An 8,961-nucleotide genomic window follows, 5' to 3' on the forward strand; every position below is an offset into this window, starting at 1 on the left:
ATGAGGATGGGTTAACTGAAGTGTTGGTTGTTTTGGGAGTGAAAGAGACCTTTTTAATTCGCAACACCATCGGCTCAAGTGAAGGAGACAGACCAAAAATATCATGTCAATGATCGATCATAAGATGATACGATCGAGAGCTTTGAGGCGGGAATGAAGTGCCATGTGTTGGGACGTTTCTGTCTATCTCCAATGCATCTTTCAGTGGATCAGCAAGTCAATGTTTTCCTTGTACTTTCTACCAATTAAATGTGATTGAGTTTTTTTTTTTAGTTCAGCTCCTTGGTGATCATGTTGCACCCCCTACGCCACCCTCTGTAACCTGGCCGCTACCGCTCTGTCTACATACTCAATCCATAGTTCGTCTATGGTGCTTTTATCTTGTTGCAACCATCCCTTTGCTATGGGATATGAATTTGACTCCAAAAAATTACACACCCCTTTGCTTGATTTGAATTTTAACTTGGTTTAATTGCGATTCATTCCCACTTCACTTAAACCATAGCTTTAACTTGCATATATATATTCATAGGAGATTTTTAACGTACATTATCACATAAAGTGTCTAATTTTTTCAGGCCACTGAACAATAAATTCAAGTTGTAATTAAGTAGCTTCTCATGATATATGGACCGTATTCATCAAATCAAATGAATAAAGTTATATATTTTCAAAATTATAATTCAAATAATAATAAAACAATTAACTTTATTATAAAAATTATAAGACATCATGAGTTGAATTGGACTTTCAGAGTATAATTAATCTAACATAAATAAAATCAATCACCTTGTACTATCAACATCTGCCGGCTTTTCCACATGATCATGTTCTAAATAAAAAAACATGAATCCTGCATTCATCAGCAGAGACCACTGTAATTCTTGCAGGACCCGGAATTGCATGCAGCCCACTCACCCGCACATGAGAACTTCTAATTTATGTTTAAATGAAATCCACTCTATGGCTATGAATGCTGATCTTTCTTCCCCAATAAACCAATCCATTAATTAAATAAAACCCATAATTATCGGAGTCATATGCCATAGAATGATATGGAAAACCTATTTAAACTACTGATCGATCTAAAGACTCGGCAAATTCTTCATCATATCTTGGGTCTGATCTCTCAGCAATATCTGCAGAAATGCCTACTGCAACTTGCTCGGATTTTCCCCCGAAATCCCCCCAAACCAAGCAAAAAGAAGGTAGGTTCTTCTCCAAGCTGCACCCAACAACCACCAAGTTCTCCAAGCCCAAGTCTTTGGAGGATTATCATGGAGGAGAATCTGCATCTGCTTCAGTTCCATTCATGTGGGAGTCTCGACCAGGAACTCCAAAGGTCAAGTACTTAAACAAAGAAGCTACTCCTACTCTCCCTCCTCTCACTCCTCCACCTTCCTACTATTCCAGCTCTCCCACAAAACGACCTGCCACCAGAAAGAACTCCAGGCCCTGCACTCTTTTGCACGCCATCTTCCCTAAGCGCAATAACGCAAGCAAACCACGTCTCCCTTCATTGTCACCGGCTTCTTCATCTAATTCTTCTTCTTCTTCATCGTCGTTTGCGTCTTCACCAATATCACGGTCCTATTCAGTGCCATCTTCTTCATTAACAACAGCGTCGAATCCTCGTCAACGGGACCGAATGCCAAACCCAAGGCTGTATTTTGATCCGAGGTTGGACGAGGAAGTGCAAGAAGATGAATTGCCTTCAGTTCCGGCCTCTTGCTTTAGTCTTGGAGTGAATGACAGGTCCAGAGGCTGCTATGCATCTGTTATCAAGGAATTGCTTAGAGATTGTAAATAAAATAAATAAAAATGGAGTTCCTAGGCTCTGTGCTGGAAACTCCAGTTTGATTGTTTCCTACTTGTGTCATGCAGTACGTACTGAGAATATATTGAACAATCGAGTAGCTTCTCCAATGTCAACCCTGATTCTTGGATGGATCAATTATATATATAAATGCCCGTTATTGATCATTATTACGATCAGATATGTCTAATTAGTTTTGCTAATTCTTCTCTTCTTCTTGTGCACGAAATTAGAATATATAGGACAGTACTAGATCTGCGAATTGTCCAATATTTGATTAACTACGCATTCTGATGATATCTTAATTTAGTAGATTTGAAGCGAAATCCAAAAGAAATCATTCAAGATATTGCAGGCCATCTTGACGCTAGTATTCTAACTCTTTTAGAATGGTTTGATAGTTATGCTATTTATAAGTCGGTGCATGTGTAAATACAAAACTTATCATTATAAGTTATAAAGAAAAGTCAAATTCAAAGATTTTATATTGGTTAATTAATGTGATTGGCTTTCTCATCCTTAGTGTATAATGAGTTAGTTTATGTATAGTCCTCAAATAATGATTGTTCACGCAAGTCTATATCATTATTTTTAATTTTTTTTTTAAATTACGTGCAATAATATATTTTTTAAAATGATGCCTTTTCCCCTTTTGTCCTCATACATCAATGGGTTTGCCCATGCAATCTCCACTTGGGACTGCAAATAGAATTTTATATAATTAATTTAGTGTGGTAATAAAGGATTTGTAAATATAATTTTTTATAAGTTATAATTTGTCGTCTATCATTGTAATTAAAGATGGATTACTCATGCAAATCCAAACTGGTATTATCATGGCGTATTAGGGTCTAAATTCTACAGTGCTTAATTACTTTAAAAAAATAGATTTATGCTAAAATGGTAAGAAACGCTGAATTTTCATTGGATTGAGGAGATATCAGTCGTTTTCCCACAAATAATCTATTTAGGTTTATTTTTGTCATCTTTAAGAAATATTTTGTTTCAAATTTTGAAAGTGATTTCGATTTCAATCATGGCTAAATTCTTGGAAGAATTATTGATTAATTATGTAATATTTAACTTTCAGGCAATAATTTATATTTTCCCTTCTTGGAAATTTTTTTCATAATCTTGAATTTTGAAACTATTTAAGCTTGGCTTGCAGGATTAATTAAAAGATTTCTAATTTTATCATTAATCAATATTTTTATGAATGTTCTCATTGTTATGCATCTTTTCTCAAACTCAATTCTTTGTTTCTGTTGATTAAATAGCCTGCATCAGAATAATTCTATTTGGCCTAGTGTCAACATAGAATTTGAACCGGATACCCCATATCAGTTTGGGTTTCTATCAGTGATCCTTTAAATATGATTAAATATAATCTTAAAAATGATATATACTAGAAATTAACTGAATCTTGTCTATTATTCTTCGTTGTTTTGCTTTCTACTTATTTTTTCATATTTTCCTGCTAAGCTTCTAATTTGAAGCCCCAAAATTTTCCCAAACTTGTCTCGAATTTAAATTTTAGTTATTTAAAGAAGTAAAAGCTCTTTTTCGATCCTCTTTTGAGTGAAAGAAGAAATTACAAAAGCATTCGAATTAGTACATGATATATGATGCATTAACTCTACGCTTTCTAATTAATACATGATTAGTGTAAAATATTTTTAGAAATGCCCTAGATATTATAATTTATAATATGTACCTGGTTTTTTAATGTCTTATGGGGCTTTCAAAAGCTTTCAAGCAAAAAACAAAATAATATTTCTGTCCTGGGTTTTCCTGATCTATAGAGACGATTTCTACTACCCTAGTGCAGTTTCTTCTCTCCTCTGGTTACGATCATGGAGGAAGATCTCCATGTCCTATATACGAAGCTGTTGTTAATGGAGAAAGTAAGTGAATATGTGGTGGTGGAAACGGAAAAATGGAAGATGTACTCCTCTGTGGTGGCAAGTGTTTGTTTATGAAGCTCTTCACCAAGAAATATTTTAACAGGGAATTTTTCAAAGGTGCTATGAGGAAAGTGTGGCAAAAAGTTATGGGTGTTAAGTTTTGAGATCTTTCTCTGGTCCTCTTTCTTGTCAAGTTTGAAAGTTGTAGAGACAATGGGAGAAGGTTCTAAAGGAGGGGCCTTGGACTTTTGATAAGCATCCAATCTTGTTAAAGGAAGTGGATGGAAGGCTACAAGTGCAATAGGTTCAGATGACAATGGCTACGTTCTAGGTTAGGCTTCATGATTTACCTCTCATGGCGAGGAATGAGTATGTTAGTAAGAAGCTTGGGGAAAAATTAGGGACTGTTGAAGAGGTGGATCTAGAGAAGAGGGAGGTGGAGTGGGGTGAGTATATGAGGGTGTGAGTTATGTTAATTGTTACCTAGCCTCTCATGTTACACGGTTCCAAATTGTCTATTGGTGGTCAAGGACTTCTGAATTTTGCTACTGGTGTGATAGGTTTGGCCATACTGACAAAGATTGTGCTTTTAGGATGTGGGATGTTGAGGTGAAGATTCGGCTGCTCAACCTTATGGGTTATGGCTTTGGGCAAGGAGTTATGGTGACCGGAACAATCAGGGATGGGCTCGTCTAACTACTTTTGATAAGGATACGAACAATAATGCTGAAAGGGGAGGTGAGGTCCCTCATGATCTGGTAGTTGTGTAGTCGGCAGGGGGAGGGGATGGCATGGTAATTGGAGTTCGACTAGTGACGGCAGATGAGGCACTAGGTTTGCTCAAAATGTAATGGCTACAACTTCAATGGAGCCAGTAGCAGTGGGAGAGGGGGTTGATTTTTAGGGGAGAGGTTACCCATAATCGATTTTCATGGGAGTGGTGTTCCAGGGATTGTGAGGGATAAGTTACCCATAACTGATTTGCATGAGAGCGAAGATTTTGGGGTTGTTAATGGGGATGATATTTTGGTTACTGATTCGAGACATAAATGGTAGGAGATGGAAGGTAGTTTGGAGTTGGGGAGTAATGTGGGTGGGCCTTCTGGTGCCTAGCAGTTAGTCCTGAGTAATGGTGGGCTAGGGCTCGTGTTTAAATCTCGACATCTCTTGTAGCACCATAAGTGGCACCGTGTGTTGTCGTTTCGCGATGAAACGATAAACCCTAACTCTGAAACTTGCTAAGGTCAGTTTTCTGAGGCTGCTAAGAAAAAAAAAAGTTGGGGAAAGGGGAAGGGGCTGTACAGCAAAATGCTGTGAAGAAGTTTAAGTTAGAAAGCGTCTCGGCTAACGAAGATGTGACCCAGGTTGAAATTTCATTGTCAACAGCAGTGGCTATTAAACAGCATCCCTGACAACCATGAAACTTTGTGTTGGAATGCTCATGGGCTTGGAAACCCATGGGGTATTCGCACCCTCTGCGATTTAGTCAAGAGGGAAGGGCATGCCATGTTGTTTTTGCAAGAGATAAGACTCTCTGTTCATGCAGTTGAAAAATGCAAGTATAAGCTTGGGTTTCCAAATTGCTTAGCTATTAGTGCTACTGGTAAGAAAGGGGGGGGGGGGGTAATTGCATTACTATGGGAGAAGGATGTAGATTTATCGATTATAACTTTTTCTTCTTGCCATATTGATGCTGTTGTTAATGATGCTGCGGTGAATTGTGGAAAATGGTTCTTAATTGTTGTTTATGGTTACCTTGAGACAAATCTACATTATAGGACCTTGGATCTCATTAAGGGTTTGTGTTGGTCGAATGGGGAGGCTTGGTTAGTGATGGGGGACCTGAATGAAATCATATTCCATCATGAAAAATAGGGTGGGAGGCCTAGACTTGAGAGACAACTTGAAACACTCAGGAATGTAGTTGAGGAATGTGGTTTGTGTGATATGGGTTTTAATGGTTATAAATTTACATGGTTAAATAGGAGGGAAGGAAATCAATGCATTAGTGAAAGGCTTGATAGGTTTCTACCCAATTCAGCTTGGTGGAACTCTTTTCCAAATGCTAGAGTTTGTCATGGTTTTGTGGTCTATTCGGACCATTTACCCATTTGGGTGGATTTGAAGGGGTAGGTTGAGCTTCCTAGAGTAAGAAGGCCCTTTTAATTTGAGGAAATGTGGGTGGGTGATAAAGATTGTGAAGCTATTATTAAAGAACAACAGTGAAGGAGTAGTGCCTAGTCAAACATGGAGGATTTAGTGGGGATGATTTGAGAGTGTGGGGCAAAACTGGATGCATGGAATAGAAATAGTTTTGGTCATGTGCAGAAGAAACTTCAGCAAGTGAAATTGCAGTTAAAAAAGCTAGACAACCGAGGGGTTAATTAATATAGCCCTAAATTTGGCCAGAGAGAAGGTACAAATTTGGTTGGAGAGGGATGAGGTAATGTGGCGACAGAGGTCAAAGACTTTGTGGTTAAAGGAAGGACACCAAAACTCTAGATATTTTCATATGAAAGCCTCACAAAGAAGAAAAAAGAATAGACTGGTGAGGATTCAGGATGATAGTGGCTAGTGGTAAGAGGGCTCTAACAAAGAAAAGGTGATTCTTGACTACTTTAGAGTTTTATTCAACACTGCCAACTCGAGTGATTCTCTAGAGTTTTTGAATGTTCTGAGAGGTAAAGTCACATCACAAATGAATGAAGACTTAAGTAAAGAGTATACTGAAGTTAAAGTTAGGGAGACATTGCAGCAAATGAATCATTCTAAAGCTCTAGGCTCGGATGTCATGTCTCCAATATTTTTCTAAAAATATTGGCATGTGGTAGGGAGTTCTGTTAGTGCAACTGTTTTACATGCTCTAAATTTAGGTTCTTTCCCCTCATCTTTGAACCATACTTTTATTATCTTGATTCAAAAAAGGAAGTTCACTCTTAAAGTTGCTGATTATAGATCGATAATTCTGTCTAATGTGGCTTACAAATTAATTGCTAAAGTCCTTGCAAATAGGTTGAAATTGGTTTTATCTGGTATTATTGGGGAAAGTCAAAGTGCTTTTGTTCTGGGACATTTAATTATTGATAATGTACTGATTGCCTATGAGATAATACATTATTTAAAGCTTAAGAAAAAAGGGAAGAAGGGATTTATGTCTTTGAAATTAGATATGAGTAAGGTGTATGATAGAATGGAGTGGAGTTTTTTGAAATATATTATGGAGGTCATGGGGTTTAGCAGGGTTTTGTAAGGTTGATCATGCTGTGTGTAAGCTCTGTGTTTTTTTTTGTGCTGATTAATGGTGTGCCTAAGGGTCCTATAATTTCATCTAGAGGACTTAGACAAGGGGAACCATTGTCTCTTTATCTATTTCTCTTGTATACTAAAGTGTTGACTACTCTATTAAAGGATGCTGGTTTGAGAAAGAATATCTCAGGTTTACAGATATACAGAGGGGCCCCAAATATAACTCATATGCTTTTTGCATATGATAGTTTGGTTTTTTGTAAGGCTAAGATAGAGAGGAATAGGAGAGTTCAAGCTCTTCTAGCGAAGTATGAAGCTGTTTCAAGCCAAAGAATTACTCGTGAAAAAATAACCATGGTGTTTAATGGTAATGTGTCTAGGGGAGTTAGAGAGGAGATAAAAAATTTGTGGGAAAATTCTGAAATATAGTAGTATGATAAGTATCTAGGTCTTCCACTTGTCATAGGGAGGTCTAGAACTCAAATGTTTCAATCTATAAAATAAAGAGTTTGGCAAAAATTGCAAACTTGGAAGGAGAAGTTGTTGTCACATGGTGATAAGGAAGTGTTGTTAAAGGCTATGACTCTCTCAATTCCTTCATACACCATGGGTTGTTTTTTTCTCCCCTTGAGCTTGTGTGTAGAATTGGAGGGTATACTCGCTCGGTCTTGGTGGGGCTAAAAGAAAATTAGTGGAGGATACGCTAGTTAAGTTGGAACAAAATGTGTGTAAGGAAGTCGTATGGAGGTATGAGGTTCAAAAATTTGAGAGTTTTTAACTTGGCAATACTGGCTAAATAAAGGTGGAGGTTATTCCAAGATGAGAATTCTTTACTTTCCAGATTGCTCAAAGCTAAGTATTTCTCAGGTTCAAATTTCTTGAAAGCTGGGTTGGGCAGATTTCCATCTTACACTTAGAGAGGTATTTGGGAGGCAAAAAAATGGATTGTAGATGGGTGTAGATGGAGGATAGGTGATGGAAACTCTGTTAACATTTGGCTTAATAAATGGATCCCAGGTCATAATTCACTAGTAAAGAAAGGGACTATGGTTAGGGATGAACACAAGCTGGATTGTGTGAATTCTCTTATTTTTGAAGATGCTAGAGCTTGGGATGTGGGAAAAATTAGAGCTCTCTTTAATCCAAGTGTTGTGGGGGAAATTATGAAAATTGTTCTGTGTGATGGAAATAGTGCAGATAAGAGAGTATGGGGTTATGAAAGGAATGGCCTGTTTAGTGTTAGATGTTGTTATAAATTCATTCTAGACCAGCAGGGCTTTTAGGAAGCTAAATCCTCATCAACAAGTGTTCAGAGAGCGGTTTGAAAACAAATTTGACAAATGCCTGTGCCCAACAAGATCAAAATTTTTGCATGGCGTGATTGTAAGAATGGGTTGCCTACAAAGGAAAATCTATTGTTAAAGCATGTTCCAAATGATGGGGTCTGCAACCTGTGTAATGTTGAAAGAGAAGGAATTTATCATGCTTTGGTTAGTTGTGTGCAAATTTAGAGAAGCTGGACAGATTACTTACCTACTTTAGTTATTGATAAATCCATGAATGTCTTTGAGGTGGATTTTAATTGATGTCAAGCTAAACAATATGACAGATTGTCTATTTTCTTTGTTTTGGCTTAGGGGTTTTGGTATAGGAGAAATAAATATATCCATGAATAGGTGATCATTTTTCCTAATCAAGCTTATGAAAATGCAGTATAACTCCTGAGTAGTCATAAAGCTATTCATAAACAATCCGGGGTATAGGTGCAAGATCATTATAAATCGAAGCCTCCTCAATCAGATATGTTGAAGTTGAAAGTGGATGGAGCAATTTTTTCAGAGGTTGGAAAAATATGCACTGGTGCAATTCTGAGAGATAGCTTAGGGAAAGTCTTAATGGTTGCTAGCACGTCAAAGGGGGATGTGGTTGAACCTAAACAAATAGAGTTGTTAGCTCTTTTCCATGGCCTTAAACTTTGTGCAAGTATGGGAATTA

This window comes from Carya illinoinensis, chromosome 14 (assembly GCF_018687715.1).
Source record: "Carya illinoinensis cultivar Pawnee chromosome 14, C.illinoinensisPawnee_v1, whole genome shotgun sequence".
In the NCBI taxonomy this organism is placed as follows: domain Eukaryota; kingdom Viridiplantae; phylum Streptophyta; class Magnoliopsida; order Fagales; family Juglandaceae; genus Carya; species Carya illinoinensis.